Source organism: Halichoeres trimaculatus, unplaced genomic scaffold (assembly GCF_033239565.1).
Source record: "Halichoeres trimaculatus isolate MK-OKI-2021-1 unplaced genomic scaffold, fHalTri1.1 fHalTri1_scaffold_23, whole genome shotgun sequence".
Classification (NCBI taxonomy): Eukaryota; Metazoa; Chordata; class Actinopteri; order Labriformes; family Labridae; genus Halichoeres; species Halichoeres trimaculatus.
In genome coordinates this window covers 8,527,257-8,553,205 of record NW_027437201.1, presented here as the reverse complement: position 1 = coordinate 8,553,205, position 25,949 = coordinate 8,527,257, and the positions used below count along the sequence as shown (strand labels likewise).

The 25,949-nt window shown below is 39.8% G+C and overlaps 1 protein-coding gene across 1 annotated transcript in view; it reads left to right on the top strand.

The window, feature by feature from the left end:
• The first annotated feature begins 772 nt into the window (after window positions 1–772).
• Window positions 773–25,949, top strand: part of pcdh15b (protocadherin-related 15b) — a 281,925-nt gene continuing 256,748 nt past the window's right edge. Inside the window, exon 1 of the mRNA XM_074662917.1 lies at window positions 773–1,398. The gene's annotated coding sequence lies outside the window, so the exon portion shown is untranslated. The remainder of the gene's footprint in view (window positions 1,399–25,949) is intronic.

The window sequence follows — 25,949 nt, the reverse complement described above, 5'->3', positions numbered from 1 at the left end:
ACTAAAGAAATGCAAATGACATGGTAATAATGAGTGATATTAAAACTCATGCTGAAAGGGAACATCCTGCTTGAAAAGTATTGGTACTCAAATATGCTTGTAGCTTCAGGTTGTTTTTTCCCCCACAAAATTAATAGTTTAACTTTTAGATTTGCTAAACTTGGATGTTTTTTATTGGCCTCTTTTATTAAAAGGAGTCATTAAATTGCATTTCAAATCTTAAGTAAGTTTTATTTTCAAGTAAGTGACTTGAAAACAAATCTGCAGTGCTACGGTTGCATTTTAACTAACTTGTAAGAAACAAACAAAATAACAGAACCTCTACTTTAGACCCTTAGCTGTAGAAAAAAACACACAGGGATCCTATTATGTGTGGCTTTTTTCAGCCTCCAAAGAAGCATGAAATTCCATGTCTTAATTGCAATCTGTTCAAACTTGTATCTCACCACGTTGATCTCTCCCACAATTGACAGCATTGTCTCTATCCGTCCTGTAATTACCATTCAGGCTCCGTCTTTCAGGTGCACCTGTAGCAGCATTTGGGAAAAATAAGACAGTGAAATACGGATTTATTTATGTATTCATTCATTCATTTATTTGCTTCATTAGAAGGACAGAAAACAATTCCAGAAATGGAAAGAAATGTCCAGCATTTCCTCTTTGATAACTTCTGTCCTAACTCTTGTGTGAGTGGACACTGACGAGTTAAAAACGTGGCAACAGCTTCCCTGCGCTTCCTTCTCCGCCATGGGGCGCAGAGACCGGAGCAGAGAGGAGCAAGCAGCCGCTAATCCGTGCGCCTTTTGCCGGGGACGTAATTAGATTACGGCGATGCAGCGATCCCTGCTGATGCCTGCTGCTCCTGCGGTTCATGCACAGCCACCTTCCGACAAAAGCCCCTTTTCTGACTGCATTGACCCTCTCTCTCTTTCTTTCCTTCCTTCAGCTAATGTCTCTGCCTCCCCCTCTCCCCCCTCCCTCAGTCTCTCCCTCTCCCCATCTCTCGCTGGTTGAGAAAGCAAGAGGGAATACTAGAGGAGATATAGAGTTACCCTGCCTCTCTCCTAAAGAGCTCGTAGATACCTTGCAAGTCCCAAACCGGCGACTTCAACTCAGAGAGGACTACAGAAGAGAGGGACTATTTTTTCGCCATATCTCGACCTGAAAATAAACTATTTTTCTTTTTACCATCTTGAAGGCACGGACTGCCCTTTTATCACTTCAGAAAAAAGCCAGAAAAGTGGTGAGGGTGTTGAGCCTGGCGGGTGGATGACTTTTGTGGATGTTATTTCCTGGATTTTCTCTCCGGGCTGTACCGTGCAGCGGCCCAGGGACGGCAACAGTGTGTGGAAAAGTAGATTTGAATGTTAAACATATGGCTTCACCGAGGATGACACGGTATGTACCCCTCTTGAGCTACTTGAGCGTATTTTCATATCTATGTGGTGAGTTCAGGGACCTAAAATGCACCCCTTTGAACCGCGTTCCCGTTTTTCCGTAGCTGTCCACTTTTCTCGACCGTTCCTTGGCTTTGCTCTTCGACTGTTTGATACAGATGAAGAAGTTTGCGTGGGAAGAAAACACAGCTCATGCGGCTATAATAGACAGAAAATATACATTTATGCTAATGGGGGTAACACGTTTAAAAACGCTTTAGCTAATGCTAAAGTCGACTACAACAGTTTGTTTAGTTGAAGCTTCTTCGTGTGTTTTGGGCTGCTTGAGTCGCTGTCCGCGGTGCTGAAACACTCATTGCTTTAGTAAAAACAAGACGTCGAGGCGAATTAATTTGAAACAAGTCAGCACATTTATATGCAACACGCTGCTTTCTGTGAGCCAAGGTCTTATCCTGCAATTAACGAACACTAATTATCACTCTCCAATTCTGTGTAGCGTTTAAAGTACAGGTGATGGTATGTTAATGTAATTTCAAGGTGAGAATTAAGTGTAGCAAAACAAGTGTTTGCATTGTCCTGTACTGTAATGAGTTAAATCCTAAATGCACCTTTCCTCTTTGAATGATTATCAGTAAGACCAACAGTCTTACACAAGCACGTTTTCAACAAGTAGATTGTGCACTTGTGCTGCTATGGTGCAGATTTTGTATTGTAACCTAAATATGGTCTCTGGTCCTGTAGGAAGCAGGTTTACCTCCAGCAGCCTGTGTGTCTCGGATTATACAGAGAGAGAAAGAGTCATCCGATTACCTTAAACTATGGCAAGCTGTCGCCTCCTCCTCACAGCACAGATAGTGAGGGGAGAAAGTCAAAGGTGATGACAGGTGGGGGTGATGTACATCAAAATAACAGGTGAAAGGTGCCTCTATTAACTATCAGAGTTCTTATAACACGCTTCTTGTATCATGATGGCATAAAACTTTAGCACCTGCTGCAGGCATGTGTTAAAGTGACCTATCAGTGAATACAATGAAGTGACTTTATATCACTGCTACCACTGAAAAGAGGCTGTATCCCCTCTGGATTATGTAACATTGCTTTTAATTCATCGCTGTATACCTGTGTGAGTGTGTTCATGTGTGTGACGTGTGTGTCCAGGGGGTTTGACAGACAGACAGTGTTTTTTGAACCTGAGACCCGTCCTCTCGTCACCGTGTCAGATCTTGTTAATCAGACTGGATGGCAGGAGCACTGGGATGTCTTTGAATGATAGCTTGTCTGTAAAGTGGGACTTTACTGTAGTAGAACAGTGGAGTAGGTACTTAAAAAGAAGCACTATGCATATACAGTTCATTCATTTAAAAAAGCTCCTACCTAACCTCAGCTTGAAAGAAGTCCTTTGAGCTTCAGCAAAGTGGCCATTATTGTTGTAGCACAACACCTCTACATTATCAGTTACTGACCACAAACACTGCACTGGTAGAAACTGCTGCATACAACCCAAGCTGCATTTTTTGGTAGTAAATTAGTTTTTTTTTTTTCAGCCTTTCCTGTGCAGCATTAGTATCTCTTAATGATCTTGATAGAATACATTTAGGCTTGATGGACAAAGTTTTCTTATCACAAACCCCTGTTGTCTACCTCTGTGGGAATGCTTTTTTGTCTAATTGTGCTGCTTGCTCTACAACAAATTAAATCGTTGCAGAAATCCAGTAAACAGTTATGAGTATTTTGGAATTTCAAACACAGAAAAGTGACAGAAAACCCAGTATAATGAACTCATGCTGGCTTGCTTGCTAAAATAAGATGTGAGCACTGCAGGGATCTGTTTGCAGTATTAGTGAAGGATTATTTTGATAGATAACCCATGCTGGTGCAATGATCTTGTGTCATTTCAGGGGTTCTCAGTTTAAGACTTCATGCGCTGCTGGTCTGTACATCAGTCACCTTCTCACTGAATGAGATACACCTGAGGTGCTGCGTTAACTACCAGGCCCTCGTTTATCCGGCTCCTCAGGTTCACAATAAAGAGGCTCTGTTTTAGTCGCACTGATACTGGATGCCTGTTTATCATTTAGAAATCAAAGCTTTTAACAGCTTAATCAGAATGCATTCAAGCCCGAGGCTCCTTGTGGGGGCACATTTGTTTAAAACTTAATTTCTCTGCGGTTTTCTTGCAAATATACAAGTGTAAAAAGATATGCAGGCGGCTTTCAGATCATATCATAGACTTAAAAATGAATAAAAATGATTACAGTTTGAGGTAGTATGTTGGTAGAGAGTCTGATGATCTTTTCATGTAAGATGTGAAGAGGGATTCACAATATCAATGGATTGGAATGGAACTAAATCAATGTTTTCTTCTGTTGAGTTTGTAGTGTACAACATTAAAGAGGGGGTATTCTGCTTCTTTTAGTCTTAATGCTGTTTTTTTCACCCCTTACCAACCTCATGTGGTTTAAAGCTGTAGGAAAAATCTTTTTTTTTTTTACACTGGTGTTTTAGAAAACCCTAATTTCAGCCTCTTGGGTGCTTATCTCTTTGAGACTCTCAACTCAACAAACCCCCTCCCTCTTATTGGTCAGCTCCATGGAGGCTTTTTAGGGGCACAGTTATCAACAGACCTTAGTGTTTGAGGCTAGCCTGTTCAATATGTCATGAACCAGTTGCGATGACCTCACCATTCCAGTAAGTCTCCTAAGGGTTTCACATTGATTTTATGAAATAATGTCTTGTCGATAATGTTTTGATTAGTTTACTGACAGATACAGGGATTTTTTCAGCATGAATATGTAGCAGGTTGAAACTCTGCTCAAATTTAGTATGGACATCCAGCATTGCTAATTTATATCCATGTTAAAAATATAAGAAAGCATGCTACCTCCTCTTCGAGCACAGTCTCTGGAGTCTTAACTTTCTGGCGCTATCTCTAGATGATAAAATCCTAGTTTAGCTCACAGGTTAAATCCTGTATCCCGTCTACAAAGACTGTTGCCCTCAAAGTGCATAGCCTGAGTTCAACACCAACCTTTGGCTCCCTTGGCACACCACCCCATGCCCCTACCCTTTCTCCTCTTGACCCTTTGTCCCTGCCCTTGAAATAAAGTCATAAAAAGCCCCAAAGTTGAACTAAAAAACCTCTCCAGATGAAACTTAAATGCGTTTTTTATGTTAGTAAGGCCAAACAGGACCAAAGGCAGAGTTAAAAACTCTTCTGTAGAGCTTTACTCTGCAGATGGAGAAATTTCATCACAAACACCTCTAGCTGAGTCCCTTACAATACTGAATTACTCTGACAATGAGCTCTTACGCACACAATAGTACTTCTTTACCCCTCTGGCAGCTGTCTGAAACTAATTCCTGGATGAAAGCTATCGGTTTAAGGCCGAGCTCAAAATCCCAGATGATGCGCTAAAAAAGTTTAATCTTCGAAGAAGTTTGACCTGGCTCGATCTTCTCCAAAGTTTGTCTGTTCGACTGTAAAAATTCAGACCAGAAAGGCATGCTGAGTTTTCTAGCAAAGTTCATCAGTTCAGCACTGTGAGGAGGGATTTCAGCGTATAACAGGCGTTATTTTTATCTTCAGTACAGAATGAAGTTTAGTCATAAAATCAATGAAAGTTTGATTTTTAAAGTTTATTTTTTGTTTGTAGAGGCAGCTATATGACTTCTGTGCGTCTATGTTTAGTTATGTGAGAAAACGAAGAAAATTTCTTTAAGTACCTGGTGGCAATGGTGATTCATTTTGTGTGGGCTATAATCACTTACTTTGTTATGTTAATTAAAGAAAAAGCAATTACTTAAGATGCTACTTATATTGTAACATAAATGTATGATGTTTATTTTTCTCTTAAAAACAGAAAAACCTCTTTCTCTGCCGTATGCTGAAATTATTTTCAGCTTTACTCTTATCTGGATGTTGCTTGAGGCTGTTTTAGTTTCATTTCTTACAAAAGTGGTCCATCCTTTGATTCATATACCCCCATAGATACCATCTATACGAAACCGTATAGTCATCTGTTTTCTCCAGACGTACTTTTATAGAATCCCCTCGTCATCAGTTCATGGAAAAACTACAAGAGGAGAAGCTGTGACCCCCAAACCCAGGATACAACCCCACCATAAGTCCTCCAAACAGGACTGCAATTGATACAAGTGTCACTGAAACGGAATCTCCATCGTGCTTTGATCAGTACAATATGAACTTGACTGGATATCAGCAGGACATATTCTATACTGCTGTAGTTGTCATTAGTAATATTATTTCACCCACATGTTCTGCTTCACACTGTATGGGTCAGAAGCCTTCATTAGAGCTTTATTTACATTCATACACTTCCCCCTAAGAAATCTGTACACTGTAACCCCCAAATATCAAATTACTCATTTGAATTAAGCTATGAAAAAGTAAAACTTGTCAATATATTCAATCTACTCAAATGTCTGAGTTTTCAGTGTTGAAACAGATGTTTTCTGAGTAGATTTAACTTTTGTTACTGTTTGTGTAAGCACAACTTATAATCATTTGTTTCTTTGATTGCCTTTTGTAACCGTGAGTGAGGAGGGGACGCAGTCGATATGAGACCCTGCTGTACTTCTAGACATGCAGCAGTGGCACAAGTTGTCTGTGCTCCACATGACACAGACTGTTTGTCTGTGTGTCACAGCATGGACCAGCTGTCTGTGCACCATGTGGCATCGATCAGCTGTCCATTCTCTATGCAGTGTGGACTGGCTGTCTGTGTCAAAAATAAATAAATGTTTATTTTTACATTTTCACAATTGGCCTAAACAGGATAATAGTCCAGTCAAAAATTTCATTTATAAATATATTTACCATTAGGCACACACTGCTAAAGTCAAAAGGTGCAAGACCCTGTGCCATGGAACACAGACCACCAGTCAGTGCCGTGGTGCACTGACAACCTGTGCCCCCTGAAGAACAATCTTTAAATGAACAGCAGGGTCTCATATCTACTGCCTTCCCTCCTCACTCTCCTCACAAGTTATGAAATAAGAGCGGATTTTTGTTGTGACAGCATTTGTAACCATGAGTGAGGAGGGAATGCTGTGGATATAAGACCCAGCTGTACTTAAGAATGTTACTTAACCTAGTTTTTCAGATTTGCTTTAATTTTTTATTATTACATTTACTCCATTCATAAGGCAAATTTATTGATATCTGTCACATCTTTCATTTTTAAGTAAGGTCAGGCATGTTTTACAGTGATATGCAACACTTTTTAACATTACTTAATATTTTAATATGTAACAAATAAGCATCAGGTTTATTTAATTAAAGACATTCAGTAAATGATTTAATGATGTTGAGTTAAATGAACTTATTTCATTACTTAGGTTTTTCAAAGTAACCAGTTAACAAGCATTTTTCAAGTAAACTCAATTTATCTGGGTTTACAGTGTACACTTTCTACATTTGGTCCCGTCCCCCCAGTGGGAAACCCATGTATAAGTGAGATATCATATCAAATTAGACTAACTAGTCTTATTCATGACAGATAGTTGGCATGACTGACAAAACATTTTTTTAATGATTTAAGTACTTTGTTAATGAGGGGACTATTTTTCATGTCTGTTTTGAGTGCATTTTTAAATATATCATTAGATAACATGTCGTTTTAAGCAGTTGTACACCTGTTTTAATGAGTCATCCGGACATCTGTAAACAACAAAAGCTCTTTTGTAACTAAAAAGGAAAAATATAACTCAGCTTTGAAAGCATTGGGTTTAAATGGACCTGGCAGATGAATGTATAAATCAAAATGAAATGTGATTTCCAGGGTTGCATTAGTCCATTTATCAGTATAAGAAAGGAAGGAAAAACTGTTTCATATAGCACGTTTAATTACAGGTGAAAGCACAATGCGCAAAACAGAGTTTGAGCTGCCTTTGAAGATTCACCCACATACTGTAAATAAGTCTGACATCTGACCCTCACAGCACAAAGTAGAGAAATATATAAAGATAAAAATGGAGCTGAAAATGAATGTTTCAAGTTGTTTTCTTCAATGTTCAAAGTAAATCTGACAGTTTAAATTCTGACTGATGGAGCGAAGGAGCTTGAATTTATTTCCCTGCTTTTCGCTAACACAAGCTATTGCTTACTTTTATGTTTTAATAGCTGTGGCTCAGGAGTTTTTAAAATAGAATTTATATTTTGAATTCTAAAAAAGGACATTACTTGAGTTTTAGGAATACAGTCTGAACATTTTTGAGCCGCCAAGATCTACTTTTGAAGATATCTATCTGTCAATATCTACTGTTTCTACCAGACATCTACCAGTTTCAGCAAAGTAAAACTCACACACACAGACCTGTAATGCTGTCACTTAAATTTTTCTGTTTATAAAAAGAAGGAGGCAACACACCGTTTCTATCATCGTTAACCCATTAACACGCGTTCTTTTTGTTTACGTCCAGACGTGTTTTTTAGGAATATGAGAACTAAGTAAACTTCAATTAATTTCAGCCACTAAACACAGATCTTGAGTTGGAAACATGAAGATACTAAATGTGTGTTGTTTCTCCTTGAGTGACACAAAAAGATGCCATCTTGAATCCCACCAGGTAGTTATGCTCAGTGATACTAAGCTACTAACTGGACCTCTTAGGTTCATAGAAAAATCAGTCTTACAGCATTTGTGCAGCGGTTTAGAAATAGCATTTGAAATTGCCATTTTTATTCTTCAGCACTACCACACTTGCCTTTACCCCACCCCCTCAAAAAAAAAAAAAAAAAAAAAATCGGTGACATTTTTTTTTGTTAAGTTTATTAATACCTTGACAAACTGAGGTGTAAAAGACTAGATATGACTTGAAGAGAGTGCAGACAAGGAAACACAAATACACATTTAACAACAAAGATTTGAAAACTGACTCCTGGAGCTGCTTCATGAGAACAAGATGTTGGCACATTCAGGTTATTGAATGTCTCTAAAATATTAACCTCCAATAAAAACTTTGCTTGCTAAGAAAATTAAAGCCGAAGCTAAAAATCTTAACTGAACTACAATGGGCCGACATTTGAGCCCTGAGGAACACCACAGTAGATTAAAGCCATTTTTGGAGCTCAAAACTCCAAGGTTAACACCAAAACTTTTCTATTGAAGTGCATGAAGACCAAGCACACAAAACTATCTTCCAAACCTTCCTTTAAAAAATCTGATTGAAAAAATAAAGACAAGGGGAAATACAATGTTTTCCAGATGCAGTTAAAAGTCAACAAAAACCAATAAGGTTATGTTTTGGTCTGGCAAAATGCTTTTGCAACAGCTGAATATGCATTGTGAGATTAGCAGAAGAGAAAGACTGATGAATGGTGTCCATTTGGCTATTTTGCATTATCCTGGAATAGCTCAGGTGCTTTGGAGTTGAAATGTGCCAATGCATGGGATGGTTGCACTTTGTATCGTTATTTTGAGCTTATCAAAGTAAAAAAAAAATACATACACCTTCACAAAAACACAGCCTGTGTAATTTTGGCATCAGATCACTAAATAGCAGTAAAAAGGAAAAAAAAAAAAGAAGATTGAACAGTAGTCAAAGTAGACCACACAAGGCTTCGAACTCATCCTTTAGACCCACACAAAACAATGAACTTTCATTTTTTTAAAATCAATTCTCAGACTAACTTTTCATGACTTCAGATGAAGATGTAAGTGTAATAACTTCGTTGATCCAGTAACTTTTCATCCAGCACCATCAACAGAACAGTTCATGCAGCATCTCATCTTGCCCCAAGTGGCCACAAAAAGGGTTACTGAAAGTTTAATCTTGATATATTTATACCAAAGCAGTTTAATCTACCGAAAAAAAAAAGTTTCTTGAACTTGAATGAGTTCCCAGAACTTTATGAAAAGAATCCTGTGATATAGTGTTTACAGTGACAGCTACAGCACCAGAGGTGAGGTAATATGACAGCTTCAATATCAGTATCTTCCTCTGACAGGAGGTTTACAAAACAATTCAACCTGGTGCCTAACAGTTTATATTTGATGCTGGAGTTGCTTAATTTCTTCTTGGCAACAAACAAAGGGATGATTTACACCATCTGTGACGCTGAGGAGTTAGAGTTTACTTCCTTTGCCTAAGTATTTGCTTTTCCACTCACACCACAGCTTTGAACGACTTCTCCAACTTTATCGTGAATTGTTCATCCTCTGTGACACTTTGTCAGAGTTTCGCTGTTTGCGGAGCCAGATTCTGTTTAATTGTTCTGAGAAAGGGATTGTCTTTATATTGAACAATACAACCAAGTTTATTGTTCTTAACAAGATTGTCTTCTTGCTTGCCAAAAACACTGCCTGAAATCTGCATATCTGGCAACCCAGACAGAAGGAACAAAGAGACCAATTAGTAAAAGCTGCCTAACATATTTTCTTTGTGACCAAATTTTGATTCTGTTTATGACTGATGGGCTAATGCTATTGCATTTTTCACAGTGTTAAGAGAGGATTACAAAGTGAGGGTGCTAAAAATAAAGAGCAAACTGAAGTTGTCTTTTCATCATGTTTACCAAAAAGAAATGAGCACTCAACAACACACTGATTTTCCAATTTACAACTCACACCATCCTTGATTTTCATTTCCCCAGATTTGCAGCTTCTATAACTGGGTTGAAAATTACTTTTTGGTTGTTTGTGGTAGGTCCCTGTGCATGGAGAAGTTTATTGATGTGTCTAAATCCCAGGGTGGGATTAAATTAACTGAATTCTAATCCTGTGTGGTAAAAGTTCTAAGAGCCCCTGCCCCAGTTTAATACCCTAAGTAGCTTTCTATCTGATCAGGGACTTCTAAATCTCTTCAATCCTGGACCAAAATAAGACAGATTCAGCCAATAATCCTTAGACATCACATGTTTACTATAAGGACAGACTATCTCCACTGTGGATGCTTACCCATAATGTGACGTTTTGAGGCAATGATACGTGGCCAACAACAGTTGGTGTGATGGCAGCCTCTTTAGTGTGACTGGGAAAGTGAAAGTGGGACATAACCAGTGGGCAATGAGGTAATGAGGCAGCAGGTTTTCACCGATGTTGCAGCCACCTTAGACAGACTCCTGTTTTGTCTGTCAACACAGCTGCTGTGGTTATGTGGGGTCAGGAACGTATTGTGCTGTGTACAGCAGACCGCTGATAATGGTGCGGTACAGGCTGCAAAAATAATAGCTTCCAGTTCTCTGTGTAAATTGCATGTCAGGAGCAGGGATAGGCAGCACTGTGGGGCTTGGGAAATGAAAGATTGAGTTTATTGATACTTTCTGGTAAATAGTGCTATAAACAACACATGTCCCAAACACATGGTGCAGTACTGGAAAGTTTAAGGTTATTTCTACTGCTAAGTTCGCCCCAAACCAAACAAACTTTACCCCTGGGCTCAGTCGTGGAAATAGTTTGAGGTTTATTGTGCCCAAGCTTTGAGAATCTACCAGCTGAATCCCTTTGATAGATTTAGTCTTTGCCCAAACATTGGTTAAAAGATCCAATGATTAATCCCTGTAAACACATATTTTCCCATAAAGTCTTAGTTTACTGTATGCAGGGTTTACTTTTCTCTTAAACATATTTAAAACACACACAAAGCTACAACTTGAGAATAAAGAGCTCCCAGTTATGCCTCTTTCACCCAAACTGCCCGTCAATCTTCAAAAGACTCCAGCTCTGTTTATGTGATTCCCAAGAATTCACAATCTTTATCTTACATCAACAGTATATCAAGCAGGCTCCTCTGTTCACTGATGTTTGGTCAAAATTCATACTTATAAGCTGACCCTACACTAGGGGTGGGCGATATATATTGCGTGCAATATTATCCAAAATGTTGCTTTTACGATGTGCAATTTTATATTATCGAGTATTACTGTTTTGAAAAAAAAAAAAAAAAAAAAAAACAGAAGGTGTATGGATGGCAAAGGAGAGGTGCTTGAAAGTCCTCATTTTCTGAATGCTTGTCTCAGAAGCCAATCAGTAGACAGGGTTCAGTCATGTGACTCGATGGAAACCAAACACTACGTAGTCGCATATAAAGGAAACATGCAGGAGTCTCCTGTCTCAGCGCGGGTCCACGTCCCTCACCTGGAAATGGTTTGGAGTGAGTGTTACATCTTCACAGAGTAGGCGCTGGGAGATGTTTCTTGTGGTGTTTTTCCAGCTTCCTGTCCGCTATATGGAATGTGCTTGTCTGTGTGCACATGTTTGTGTGTCTGTGAACACGTTGGAATAGAGCTTCACCGTGCATGAAACAGCGCAAGGAGAAATGTGAACGCTGCGATGTACATATGACACCCCATAAGGCTATATAGTCAGGGTATAGACCTGATTTATGAGAGGTACCTCTAAACTACTTCTGTGTAATATGGAAAATACATTAACTCGACTTCCAGGGGGTACGGGTGCCTCCGTTGGGGGGGGATAAGGGATGGGCAGCCCCCCCTATACAGTGGTAGGGAAAACACTGTTATTGTTGAGTTGCCATAGAATATTGTCGGGTAATGTTTAACAGAGAAAAAAAAGATCAAGAACTGCTGTTCTGAAATGCTGTGTCCATCCATAGTTGTCCTCCTGGTTGGCAAGTAGTTTTGTAGAATTTTTTGTTCAATATCGTCAGAATATCGTTATTGGAAAATTTGAAAAAATAATCGAGATATATTTATTTGCCCATATTGCCCACCCCTACCCTACGCCATAGTGGCAGATGCAGTCATGAGCTCTTCATACTATTGTATATCGATGTGTCACTCCACAGCACTCCTCTGAAATACATGAGGGCAGTGTAGTCTGTATGATAGAAGGACTGCGTACAATACCATGAATTTTGGGTGGATTATGTTAGTCTGAAGCCGATACAAGTTGCTGTGTATCAAACAACAACTATTAAAATGAGATAAGACTATCCTTAATCTGTCCCAGCAACAAGAAAATTGACCAAACTACAGCAGCAAACAGCAGTGAATAGCTCTTATATCTCTGGGGTGTCTCAGTGAGAAATAGAAACACTTTAACTCCTGTTAATGCTGAAACCCTCTATCTTTTAAACTTGTTTTTATTACTGGGGGAATTTAAATTAAAATGTCTGTCTTTCTTATAGAATCTAAGTGGGAGTTCTGATCAGAGCATGTGAGTGGAATGGAGCGGCAAGGATTTCCGCTGCTTGCTACCTGAGGTGCCCGCCTCTGTGGCTCCCCGCCTTAAGTCCCACCATGCCAATCCGCCCATTACCGCACAGTGTCTCCACTCCACACTCGCTCCAAAAATACAGTTTGTACCTCTGCATTTTGCTTATCTTTATTTGAAGCCTCAGACCCCCAATATGTGGAAGGTTATCGGGTACTCTCCTTAAACAGATTTTGGCCCAGATGCGGGCATGCACCAGACTCTCATTGTGAGCGGAAACGAGTGAAAATTGGGCAGGACGGTGCCCTGCTCTGTCCCCCCATTCATTGAAAAAAAAAAACAAAAAAAAAAAACCTGCTTTGGACTCTTTTCAAATTCGGCTGCTCTGCTTGCTGCGCTCACATGCTCTGGTTCTGATTGTACCTAAATTTGCCAGAATGCAAGAAGACAACTTGTTATTATGAGCCAATATAACTGCAGGATGTCCGCGGGGTCTTAAAAAGTATTAAAAGTTGATAAATCAAATGTGGGAAAATTAAGGCCCTTAAAAAGTTATCAAAAGTCTTAATGATGGTTTTCTGAGGTATTAAATTTCATTGGTGTTCAAACTTTGACTCCAAAAGTAACCGTGAATATTTCTTTTCCTCCTTGCTACTGTCCCCTGATTGTGCCGTTAAGCATTCAGCCAGCAAAGTTGTCAACTATTGGAGCTTAGCAATATGGACATGGAGAACAAGATAGGGTGTGTCAATATACCTGCCAGTAGTTTAATTTATTCTTTCAAGCTTTATTCCTTCACAGCTTACCTCATTTCGATTTCAATTTAAACCACAACTGCTAAATATGGGTTACTACCAACAGCTTAAAATTGCAATGAGGTCTTAAAACTTTTTGAAAGGTTTTTTAAAAAAGGTATTAAAATTAACCTCTAAATTTCAGCATATACCCTAAACTGTGTGTGTGTTCTAACTAAAAACAGAAGTTAAAACGCTTACTTGTTTGCCACTTTTTCAACATACAAGAACATGCTAGTTGTTAGACTTATCTTATTCAGTCAGTATTTTATATATATGTACCGTATTTTCTGCACTACAAGGCGCACCTATAAGCCTTCAGTTTACTCAAAAGCCGACAGTGCGCCTTATAATCCGATGCGCCTTATATATACCCCTACCATAGTTAGGGGGCGTCGCCGGACTAACAGCGGTAAGCAGTAAGAACCTGTAAAGAGGAATTCTGCTAAGTGCTAACATTAGCTCACAGGCTGGCCCGGGCCTCTTCTGTTGTTTATTGTTAGAGCAATACAGCGCCCCCCAAAGGTCTGGCATTTGAACTGATCTCTGGAAACGGCTTTTGTGGACGGCAGAAATGGCTTCGTCTTTACAGCGCACTTTTTTTGAAAACAGCACAGAAAATAGTTGGATAGGAAAATGTGCGGCTCTGTGTGGATGTAGCCTGAGTCTGATTGACTTATCTGACTGTTTTGTTGACATTCCCTTTAGCGCAGCTCAATCTAGTGGATGCATAACGCAACCCTAGCCACTACTATAGCTTCTATCCTATGAGCCTTATAATAGGGTGCGCCCTATATATGAAAACAGTTTTCAAATAGGCCATTCATTGAAGGTGCGCCCTATACTCCGAAGCGCCTTGTGGTGTGGAAAATACGGTATGCAGGCGGTCCTCGAGTTACGGACAAGTTCGCTCCAATGGTGCGTCTTTTTACCCTAAAAACTAGTACCCGTCGTAGGAGCTTACAAACAGAGCGGTGTAACTTCAAAACTTTCTCTATTTTCTTACGTACATATATTCATTGGCGTCGCTAAATCAAAATGATGTAGGTCGAGGACCTCCTGTATGTACATATATTTGTGTGTGCGTGTGTGTGTATCTAAATTTATGCAGCTTGAAAAATGTAGATAGGGGGGTTTCTCATTTAAATTATTTCTAGTGATGTGCAGTATTTTAAAATAATGTTAGCAACCAAAAAACTTAATTATATGCATCATCTACCCACATGCACCACTTGCTGTTACCACAGTTACAGCAATAAATATCTTGTAGATAAGGTTAACAATGAAAAAGTACCAAGACTATATTACACAGTCCAAACAGGCTTTATTTTTGTGTAGAGTCTGGGGATTGTAAAGGAATATTGTGCATTTGGAGTGTCTCAGATTATTGTGAAAGGAAGTCGGCATGCCAGATTTAAAACCTGGAGATGCTCCGAGGCTGTTGTGCCACACTCCACAGTGCTGGGCACTTCCAGGAAAACCATACACACACAAATAACCATCAGCAAAAATCCCCATTATAGACGATGTAAAATAAATCTAGAGAGGGCTTTTGGTGTTTGAGTGTGGAAGAATAATTTTTTATCACCCTGCACGAAAGATAGAAGACTGAATTGTATGTGACAATAGAGGAGTATTTGTGTGTGTTTTAGTGTTTACAGGAGCCAGTGTGTGTTAGAGGCCACATGCTAAGGCACATAAGGTTGCCAGTGTTAAATCTCGCCTCTGGCACAGTGGGTGTGTGTCAGTATGTGTGTGTGTGACTGTGTGAAAAGGAGGGAGATTACAGTGGCTATTGCCAACTTCAAAGTGTCTCCTGGTGTTGTGCCAGGTCAGCATGTTTACACAGGAGAATTGGTGTTGGGACACACACACAAATAGGCAGAATAACACACACACATACACACACCTCTTTGCACAGGCACATGTGCAGACACATCTTATCTTTAGCTGTGGCACCCTGACATACACACTCATGACACGCACACCGCCCTGAGTGCAGTGGTCTTATCAGAGGTAGCAGTGAGTTAGGGGAGGCATTTAATCAGGGTCAACACACAGCTCTTGGCATCAAACTGTTTCCATCCACCCCCAATCCCCGTCCGTCTCTTTTTTGACTCTCCCCTCACACTGAGCTGGTCTAGCTCCCTAAATACTTCGCAGCTCCAAAATTTCTTTGCAGGAAAGTTGAAACTGAATCACTGGAGGGTTAGAATATTTTCACACTCTCACAACATATATCAACTTCTTCAGATGTATTTTGGAAGAGTTTGTAAGTCTTCCCAGTTCTGAAAAAATATGCTAGACTTTCTCATCATCTTGTACTTTTAAAACCTGTAGCAGTTTCATTTTGTGGTAGATCAGGTAATAATATGCTTCAGTAATAGTTTGGTAAATACTTCATCACTTGAGGGAATACTGTTCTCCACTTTCAGTTAGAGAGTTAGAGGAGAAGACTGTCATGTAGCTGTACAAGGGGCATAGCTGATAAGGGTGGGCATTTCAAGCTAAAATACAACTCAGTATCCACTGCCGTCTATTCAGGAGAGCAGGCTAGCAGCTTGCTTTTATGTTCATCAGTTGCGAATCCAATCAAACACAATCGCACTTCTCTGGACTTTCCGTCTGTTTCTGCCTGGCTTTGTTGTGGGTTTGAAAGGTGAAGTCCAGACAATGGGGTCTCACAGAGCACTCCACTGAGCGCGCTGCAGGTGTAGACAATAGTAGTAAACACTCTGCAGGACACACATTCTGTTGACAGTCTGTTTGTGTGGTAGCAATGTTATCCAGGATGGTATGGGGTCACATTTGTGCCACAATTTTGAAGACAAAACATGTTTTTTTGCTCGAACTTAAAAGTATATTTTGTGAAAAATTCAGAATCAAGCAAAGAACAACGCAGTTAGAGGGTCCATTAATAAATAACTTGCTCAAGCAATTATTTTTCATACTTTTAGAAAACACATACATGTGCATTAACATGTCTTCCTCAGTTTTCCCCATGTGCTCACTTACAGTACACTGCGCTCCCAGCTTGCTCATACACTCTTTCACTGCCCAACTCCAAACTGCCCACTAAATACTACGTGTGAATTTATTATGCAATAGGCACTACATACTACCTACTGCTTTTGCTTGTAGTATGTAGTATGATGGTTCCGTTGGGTCTGTTTTGTAGTATACTGCTATGGTTTCCAGTCATAGATGGCAGAACTCCGATGTAGGGTTTTTTTGTTTTTGTTTTTGCCTTTATTATACATGTACAAAATAGGCAGATCTTGGGATTTAGTTATTTTGTTAATCATGTCACAGCAGTATCATCATATAAGATTTGTAATCTTACACCAAAAGTTACATCATTTACTGAAAATAAATCTGGATTTTTATTTTTACAGCTGATGGAAAAAAGACTTTGACATATTACATGTATGGATTTAAAAAGTGAATTATTGGTTTATATGGGCTTTAATGAATTTGTGGAAGTAAACACCTATTTTACAACTGGAAGCGACAAGATTAACCGGTGTTTCTTACCGTCTATCACTAGTGTTGTTGTGTTGTAGTTGTAATGCCGACTCATTCCAGTAGATGGTAATTCGAGAAAACCTGCCACCTGCATAGACAAACAGCGTTAGCGATGTGCACTGTGGGAAACAGTATGACAGGTAGACTGGTCCATTGCATACTGAGACATTTCCCTGGATCAGTAGGGTATCCAGGGATTTTTTGCCAAACTGCAGATTTTGCAAGTTTTTGAACACTGCCTACTACATACTGAATTTTGCCCAAAATTTTAGGCACTACTAGTGTAGTAGGCGTTTTAGAAAATGGCCAGTGTTACAAATGTGCCACTAAGTCGACCAATCAGGAGTCGGAAACTACAAACTCTAATGGGCTGTTTCGTATCCAGTGGTACTGCCACATACATGACATCCCAGAAGTATGACGCATAACAAAGATACAGCCACAAAAGTTACAATGATATATTAGTGGGCTGCACGGCGGCGCAACGGTTAGCGATGCATCCCCACAACAAGAAGGTTCCTTGTTTGATTCCCAGGTGTACCTCACCTCTTACCCTAGGACAGCTGGGATAGGCTCCAGACATCCACAACCCTGAACAGGGTAAGCAGTATGGGAATGGATGCATGGAAATATTAGTACGTAAACAGTTGGTACTACAAATTAGAAAATCAAAACTTACTTTATGTTTTTTGTACTTTCGGATTTTGTTCAATCCAGCTCTTCCAGCAAGTCACCTGCTAAATGTCTCTACCACACATCATTACCCAACTACCAATTTAAAAATACAGGCACACTGACCAGCAACTATTGTTTTAGAGGTCATTTTATTGATTCAAAGTTATTTATCTTTACAGTTTTTTGTTTGTTTTGTTTTCACTGGTGTCAGTGATTTTGCAGGAGTTACCATTTCACAGAGATGGATTCTTATCTGTGTGTTGTGGTACATTTAAGATGAAAGTTTCATCATTCAGCTCTGATCTGCTCCGAGCTCTGTTGTTTACGTACCTTTAAAAATAACCGAGGTAAATGTCAAAGCTTTTCATACTGCCTTGATCGTCACCACTGCTCGTGGTTTAAGTTTCTTTGCAGCAGCTGGTAACCTGAAGTTGCTCTCACCTTCTGTACAGGATCCAGTATGAAAATACCCATGGTATTTAACTGGCCCAAGTAGCATGCTAACCTAAGCTAACCGTTTCACCTCATGGTTTACGGTGTCAACAAGCAGAAGCTTAATGTGCCGGAAAGCTTTCTCACGAAATAAAATTACATGACTTGTGATGAGTTTATGTTAAGGGGTTTTGACGTGTCAGAAAGCATCTTAAGAGAGCAACAAGAGGCAACAATAACATGGCACACAGTTTGCAGCTTGCAGTGGTAACAAGACCAAAACACTAAAACAAAACAAAACAAAAAATTAAGAAAATATATTAGAAAAATATCCGTCTAGATTTGATACAAACTCAAAGAACCTCTAGACCTAACTATTGAATTTTATTGGCTCCTTGAAATATTATTTCACAAAATGCAAGTTATAAATTACTTTACAAAAAGAAAAATGAAAGCACTATTAAATGCATTCAAACCAAGTGCCAGCTTTAAAGGCTGTGTACTCCTTTTTGTGAAAACAAAGCCTTAACTCATTTATTATTGAAACCTTTGAGGTATGACTTTTAAATATGCAATGTGAGGTAGCACATGAGAATAGTGTTGATGGACGAGCTATTTCAGAAAACAATCCCACACTCCAGTACAACTATGACTCATCAAAAAAAAAAAAACAAAAAAAAAAAAAACAAGAAAGAATGAAAAAACTCGTTGCAAATATCTCCTTGTAGTCAGGGTCCAGTGTGTAACTTGAAAAGTCAAATAACAACAACATTAATTGATGTGTTATAATTTGAAATGTTGCCTTAATTCTTTAAGTTTTCATCATTTTTGGACCAAATTTGAAGCCTTATAGGAGCAACTTTTTATCATCAGGCGGCTGCAACTAAACTTCTGTATTTCATATGTGTTTAAAAGATATAGGTCAAATAATCTCTCATATTCCCTATATGGTGTATTAAACCTCCACAAAAAGATTCAGATCAAAAGCCTTTAATACTTCATGGCATGAGTAATCCATATAAAAACACAGACACCAACCTGAAGCCTGCCCTAGCATTTAAAGAAGCTTAGGCAGTGATAGAGTGGATTTCATGCACGTACAGGTTAAGGAATTTATTTTTGGGTCACTTACCAACCTTTGGGGGGACAGATAAAGCTCAGAGCCCACTTATGGGACTTATCTCCTCCTTACGGGGGAAGTGTTCAAGTCTCTTGGATGTCAGTTGTTGTGACTTGAATGTTGAAGTATTTCTTAAAAAACTGGAAATGTTTCACCAGCTTGGATGTGAAAGAACTTCTAAAAGGGCTGGGTTGTTTCTGGACTGAATAAGGATTAGCCATGCCAGCACATTTAAACAACTATTGGAAGGTTTGTAAAACATTTGTTTTGTGTTTATTAGCAAATGTAAGCATTCAGATGGGCTGAACTGGGACTATTACAAAAACCTGAAATGGTAAAAATAATCCCAGCAGAAAATCTGCAAATAACCAGTGTACTTTCTAACATGTTAATGCTAGCATTTATCCAAGGCAGCTCTATAGAACCCTGAGTAAGGCTGTTATCTGCATGAGTGTTGTTCACACATACCACAATACCAATTTTTTACACTGCAGATTAGGATGCAAGTCAGCTAGCTATAATGTTGTTATGTCAACTCTGACTCAGTGTTATGGAAAAGAATAAAACCTCTAGTGAGCAATAGCAATATCATTTCCATAGCACATTTCATTACACGTAAGCTCAATGTGCTCTGCATTGAAACTCAAGACTTAAAAATAGACAAGGTATAATCATTGCCAATGGAATTAAAATCATCATCACAGGGAATACCCTACATTTATCAGACAAGGAATTCAAGAGAAAGGTATTACCAAACAAGCAGCCAGCCACCGAACAAGCAACCAACCATTCTGCAGTTCAGGGGCCAGCTGCACTGAAGGCCCTGTCACCCACAATGCAGAGCCTGGAGGAGGGAACAAAAAGGAGCAGGGTTTCAAAGGAACTTAGTGGGAGATGTGGAGTGCATGGGCAGAGGAGGTTTGATAAATGAGGGGGTGCCAGGCCATGGAGAGATTTCTAGACAAGCAGGGTTGTTTTGAATGTGATTAGGTGTTTGACTGGTTGCCAGTGGAGTTGGTAGTGTGGGGGTGATGTGATCCCACAAATGTGACAAAGTATCCTGGCCAAGGAGGGGTATACACTCACCGGCCACTCTATTGGGTACACCTTGCTAGTACCGGGTTGGACCCCCTTTTGCCTTCAGAACTGCCTTAATCCTTGGTGGCATAGATTCAACAAGATACTAGAAACATTCCTCAGAGAGTTTGGTCCATGTTGACATAATAGCATCTCGCAGTTGCTGCAGATTTGTCGGCTGAACATCCATGATGAGAATCTCCCATTCCACCACATCCCAAAGGTGCTCTATTGGATTGAGATCTGGGGACTGTGGAGGCCATTTGAGTACAGTTAACTCATTAACATGTTGAAGAAACCAGTCTGAGATGATTCCAGCTTTATGACGTGGAGCATTATCCTGCTGGAAGTAGCCATCAGAAGATGGTACACTGTGCTCATAAAGGGATGGACATGGTCAGCAACAATACTCAGCAGTAGCCTGAACCATTGATACAAGGCAGGATGGATCCATGCCTTCATGATGTTGATGCCAAATTCTGACCCTACCATCTGAATGTGGAGCAGGAATCCAGACTCTTCAGACCAGGCAACGTTTTTCCAATCTACTATTGTCCAGTTTTGGTGTTGCTGTGTGAATTGTAGCCTCAGTTTCCTGTTCTTAGCTGACAGGAGGGTCAGCTAAGAGGGTGTGGTCTTCTGCTGCTGTAGCCCATCTGCCTCAAGGTTGGACGTGTTGCGGGTTCAGAGATGCTCTTCTGCAGACCTCAGTTGTAACCAGTGGTTATTTGAGTAACTGTTGCCTTTCTAACAGCTCCAACCAGTCTGTCCATTCTCCTCTGACCTCTGGCATCAACAAGGCATTTCGGCCCACAGAACTGCCGCTCACTGGATATTTTCTCTTTTTGGGACCATTCTCTGTAAACCCTAGAGATGGTTGTGTGTGAAAATCCCAGTAGATCAGCAGTTTCTGAAATACTCAGACCAGCACGTGTGGCACCAACAACCATGCCATGTTCAAAGTCTCTTAAATCACCTTTCTTCCTCATTCTGATGCTCAGTTTGTACTGCAGCAGATCGTCTTGACCTTGTCCACATGCCTTGATGAATCAAGCTGCTGCCATGTGATTGGCTGATTAGAAATTTGGGTTACCGAGCAGTTGGACAGGTGTGCCTAATAAAGTGGCCGCTGAGTGTACGTCTCTGCAGTAGCATGGCAAGGTCTGGATGTAATTTTTAGGTGGAAAAATGTGGTATGCTTATGTTTTTGATGCGTGTGCTGAAACAGAGGGTAAAGCCTCATGTTATGCTGAGATTTTTGATTGGATAAATAGATGCAGTGATGAAACTGAGTATAGCATAGGTATTTGAGTAGAGACAGTTGTGATGGACGTCACGCAGCTGGCAGTTTGTTCCAGGGAGAGGGACCACCGTAACTACAGTGAAATTTATAACTGAGTATCATCAACATAATAATGAAAAGGCATGTTTTTTTTTCATGATAGTATCATGCGAAGTAATTTATAAATCAAACAAGAGAATGCCAAGGATTGACCCCTGTGGAACCCCAGAGGTAACTACTGATTTAAAGTTTTCTGTTACGTCATACAGCTTCCTTGCTAAAAGGGAAATCAGGGCCAGAAACTGTTAAACCAAGTGAGTTATGATGCCTCTGAATCAAAATTGTATGGTCAGAGTATTTGGCTCCAACTTCAGCTCACATTTGTTGCTAGAAATAGGTCATAACTGCCAACTCTGCACAAAGCAGCAAGAGAATACTCCGATACGACTGGAAGCTGAACTGTTCATGTCACAGCAAGTCAGTGCTATCCCTGTTTTCATTGGTGGTGATGAGATGAGAGATGCAGCATACACTTCGTTGTAATTCATAGCTCTTTCTGTACAACAAAACGCACTGGAGTTGATGTATGCTGGTACTGAGAGTGGCTTTAGAAGAGATTAACACGCCGACTGGGCAGGGGCGACAAAGGAAATTGAAAACACAACCATCTCTCTTGTAAATGTCACTTCTTCATCATGTTCCCCTCTCTTCATTTTCTCCTGATGTTCTTCTTCCTGGGCTGAGCTGAGTCGCCTCTCCTCTGAACATGAAACCACGACCACTCAAAGAAAGATAACTTTAGGACCAATTATTTTCACTCCTTCATCAGTTATTCTTCCACTTTATTCTCTCCCCTTCCATGCTGCGTTCTCCCTGCTATCGTTAATATTTAACAAAGGTGTCAGTTTTGAAGTGTTTGAAGAGGGCTACAGTTTTTCTCTTGTGTTTGCTGTTTTTTAAAAATGCCCCTTGACTTGATAAAGCTGGTATATATCAAAGAGTAGCCAAATACATATGTTTCAACTCCTTTGATTCACTCTGTACTTTTACTGGTTCAGTATTCTGAGGAGCTGCTGTCCCTGAGTGAATTCAAATAAGTGGCAAGATTACATCTTTGATGAATTGTTGTCTCATTTAATTATTCCTTAAATTATTTGTCAACTAATGTCATGATTCTTCCAGTAAGAAACATGTCTCCACTGTGTGCATGCAGATCAGTGCCCTGCTCACATTGGTATCATTGGATCAGCAGATTTGCAGCCAAGCTCAGGTGTCAGCAGAGGTGCTGGCAGCTGCAAGCTGCGTGCAACCTTTGACGACTGTTCTAGGGCAGTATGTCAGGTCTGCACAGTGAGTGTAAGAATTACTTCACCAGGCTGACAGAAGGCTTTTTTAAAGTCTGACGTTTTTATGAAAAGAATTCACAGGGAGTTTTGAGTGCTGGTTGTAGCGAGTAATAGCGGTGATGGGTTCACCCGCTTGGTCAGGTCTTTGCAGAATGTCTTACAAAAGTCACCACTAAATAAAGGCCTGCTTTTACCACACAGGCAGACAGCGGCATTGGTGTGAATTCTTTGAATTTGTAAGCAAATGAATTGATTTGAAAGGTTACTCCACATGCTAAAGTGCAATGGTTCACGACGTGCTCTTGGCTCAGAGAGAACTGTTAAATCTAACTGTGTATTAAAAACATTTTTGCAAGGGAATAAGTCAAAGTTTTGTGAAATATTAAGTTACGAAACTGATATCATTCTGTCCAAACAAGCAAAGGTCAGTCTGAAAAAAATAAAAAAAAAGGGCCAGAGGGATTTTTTTTTTCCTCTGAAGAGGGGGTATTATGCTTTTCAATATTGTAAACGTAGGTATAAGGTATAAGGTGACAGTGCTGGATGTTCATACTAAATGTTGGACTAAATGATTTTAAAACTCCTTCATACTCAAATGTAAAAAAAAAAATCCCTGAAACTTTCTGTAAACTGCTCAAAGTAGTCTGTTCGTAAAAAGCACAAAATCTTCTTGGTGATATGATGAAGTAAGGCTTTCCTTACTGGTTTGTGACACATTGAAGGGTCGGGCTTCAAACACCAAGGTCTTGCTATAGCTCCGTCCTGACAAGCCTCACAAGCGCTTGCCAATCAGAGGGAAGGTGTTACCACAGCTAACCATGCCATTCTTGGTTGGTGGCGTGTAAGCTGGATGCCAATGGCCGCTTCAGCTATATAATAGTGTGTTAGCATAGCAGCATGACATGCTAATAATGCTAATAAATTCAACAAAGCAGAAAAATGCGACACAGTAAACAAAGAGCAAAGATTAGAAGACAACCAGTTAGTTGTCTTCTTTGTGATTCACATTTGGTTCTTCGTTACAAAGCGCAATCAAGCTTTGTTTCTTTATTACTGCTGTCGCACAGGAAATGTTGATTCTTTCGACCAATCAAAGGACTGCAGTGTTTCTAGCTCCACCTTCTGGGGTTGGCTTTTAATGCCTGGCACCCCAAAAAGTGTAACAGTATGGGCCTTTTTCAAACCGCCCCCTACACACTCTCCCTTCCCACTACCCCGCCGTTTGCGCATTCTCGCGGAGGGTCCGCCACATTAAGGGCCATCCCAAACCGATCCGGGGGGAGGGAAAGTGGGCTATAAAACCCTCCACAAGCGAGTCTGCATGGATGTTGACTCGCTGAACACGTGCAGCGCTAAACTGTGTCCAGTGTCAGCCATGGATGAAGCAACATTCAAATGTAAGTTCCACGCATATGTGTCTGCACAAACACTGTTAAACTAACATAAATATTTAATGATTGTCATGCAGATATTCACAACTTTAGATGTACATATCATGGATTAAGGCCTGCCTTGCATTTGTTCCGACAGTTCGTGTTTATTTGAGTGTTTAATATTTACAGTGACTGTCACAAAAAAAAAAATTTATAAAGCGAGAGTGAACCATGAAAAACTCTTTATTAAAAAAAGAAATGCAGTCAAAGAAGCGTGGGAGAAAGTTTCTTTTGTATTTCCTATTTCTTTTTTCTTTTTTCTTTGTCTTTTTCCACCTGAGATCGAGTGAAGTTTCTGTCCCACAGCTGTTTTTATACCCTACACCCTGATGAAGTGAACTTCATTCAGCTGCGAGTGTGACTCCGTGACAGAGTGCACTCCGTCATGGAAGGGGAGTGAGTAGGGGGCGGTTTGAAAAAGGCCCTATGGGTCTGTAATTTAAAGACCTTTAGTAAAAGAAGACAAAGGTTGAAATAAGAGTTTTGCAAAACACTAGTGTGGGGACAAACAGGGACTTTTTTGAGCTGTAAAGCTGATAGCTGAATATAAAATAGATAAATACAATTTAAAGCCAAAGAGAAGCATTATACCCCTTCTTTAAGCATTTTCAAGTATTTATTGAAAATCTTAAAGAGCCATAATTATTGGTGCTTCTGTACTAGACGGCATATGAAAAATCATTCAGCCGAAAATGTCAGTCCTGTCTGGAAAAAAAGTAGTAAAAAAAAATGCAATGCTGAAGTGTTGAACAAACAAAAATAAAAATGTAAGAAAATCAATGAACAGTCTTTATCAATAAATAAATCACAGTCCCCCCTTTCTGCCAGTCAGTTCCAGTCAATTGGAGCCAGTACTTGAGGCCAAGTCCAAACCTGAGTCATCAGCGTTGTGTCCAAATCAGAGTTGGACCTGAGTTTAAGTCCTGCACCCAGTTGGCCAATAACAGAAACTTATAAACAGCATTCATTTGTTTCTGCTGCATTAATTTCCATTTCTTTTTTGAATAATTATCTAACCCAGCCTTATGTTTACGCATGACTTGAATTGCAAAATGTTCCAGTGCTGCATGTTCCAAAGTCAAATTTAAATGGCGGAAGTATGGCAGAGAAGAAAAAAATGGCACTTTACTATTGATTTTTCTGACAATGTGGACAGTTTTTCCTCGCCATTACACTCTAACCCTCATTTTCTCCCATTATCATGGTCGAGCTGGATTCACTAGACCCGTTAAGATATGACTGACAGTAGTGCTCTTGTGTCTGACACCAGAATGAACACTTCTTACATATGACTGCACAAATACTCCACTTACAAGATGTCTTTGGGATTCCCCCACAATTTTGAAGCTCGGAAAGTATGATGGCTGCTCTTGAGGTGTCAGTTTTGTCCAAAAGTTTTTACTATTACCTCAGTTTCTGAGCACATCTTGGGCCAAAAGTATGACACATGGGTGGTAAGCAGAATCATTCCATCACATGAAATCCTCAGCACTTGGACCAAGTAATGGGTTTTGATCGAGTTGTCCTCACACAGTGCTTGGAGCTTGTTTAATCCCATTTCAAGAGGACTTTTCAGAATTGAAAATTTTGTCAGAAACTGACCTCCTCATGTCCAGTCAGACTTTGAAGGTTGAAGAGAAAATTTCATACCGTCAGAGTTCAATGACTGTAGATTAAAAAACAAAACAAAACAAAACAAACCTTAAATTCATTATGAATTTGTCTTTCTCCAT